We start from the raw sequence: 887 nt of genomic DNA on the forward strand, positions 1-887 counted from the left end.
TCGGTAATCTGAATCACGACGAGTACGACTCCATCAACCCCGTTCACTTGAACGCTTCCGCTTAGCGATCTACAAGGGTATGTAGATGCACTCTCCTTCTACTCGTAGCTGGTCTCTCCATAGATAGATCTTGGTGATACGTAGGAAATTTTTTGAATTTCTGCTACGTTCCCCAACAGTGGCATCATGAGCTAGGTCTATTGCGTAGATTCTTTGCACGAGTAGAACACAAAGTAGTTGTGGGCGTTGATGTTGTTCAATATGCTTACCGTTACTAGTCCAATCTTGTTTCGACGGTATTGTGGGATGAAGCGGCCCGGACCGACCTTACACGTACTCTTACGTGAGACAGGTTCCACCGATTGACATGCACTTGGTGCATAAGGTGGCTAGCGGGTGCCAGTCTCTCCCACTTTAGTCGGAACGGATTCGATGAAAAGGGTCCTTATGAAGGGTAAATAGCAATTGGCATATCATGTTGTGGTCTTGCGTAGGTAAGAAACGTTCTTGCTAGAAACCCATAGCAGCCACGTAAAACATGCAACAACAATTAGAGGACGTCTAACTTGTTTTTGCAGGGTATGCTATGTGATGTGATATGGCCAAGAAGAATGTGATGAATGATATGTGATGTATGAGATTGATCATGTTCTTGTAATAGGATTCACGACTTGCATGTCGATGAGTATGACAACCGGCAGGAGCCATAGGAGTTGTCTTTATTTTTTGTGTGACCTGCGTGTCATTGAAGAACGCCATGTAACTTACTTTACTTTATTGCTAAACGCGTTAGCCATAGAAGTAGAAGTAGTCGTTGGCGTGACAACTTCATGAAGACACGATGATGGAGATCATGATGATGGAGATCATGGTGTCATGCCGGTGAC

This window comes from Triticum dicoccoides, chromosome 4B (assembly GCF_002162155.2).
Source record: "Triticum dicoccoides isolate Atlit2015 ecotype Zavitan chromosome 4B, WEW_v2.0, whole genome shotgun sequence".
Taxonomy (NCBI): domain Eukaryota; kingdom Viridiplantae; phylum Streptophyta; class Magnoliopsida; order Poales; family Poaceae; genus Triticum; species Triticum dicoccoides.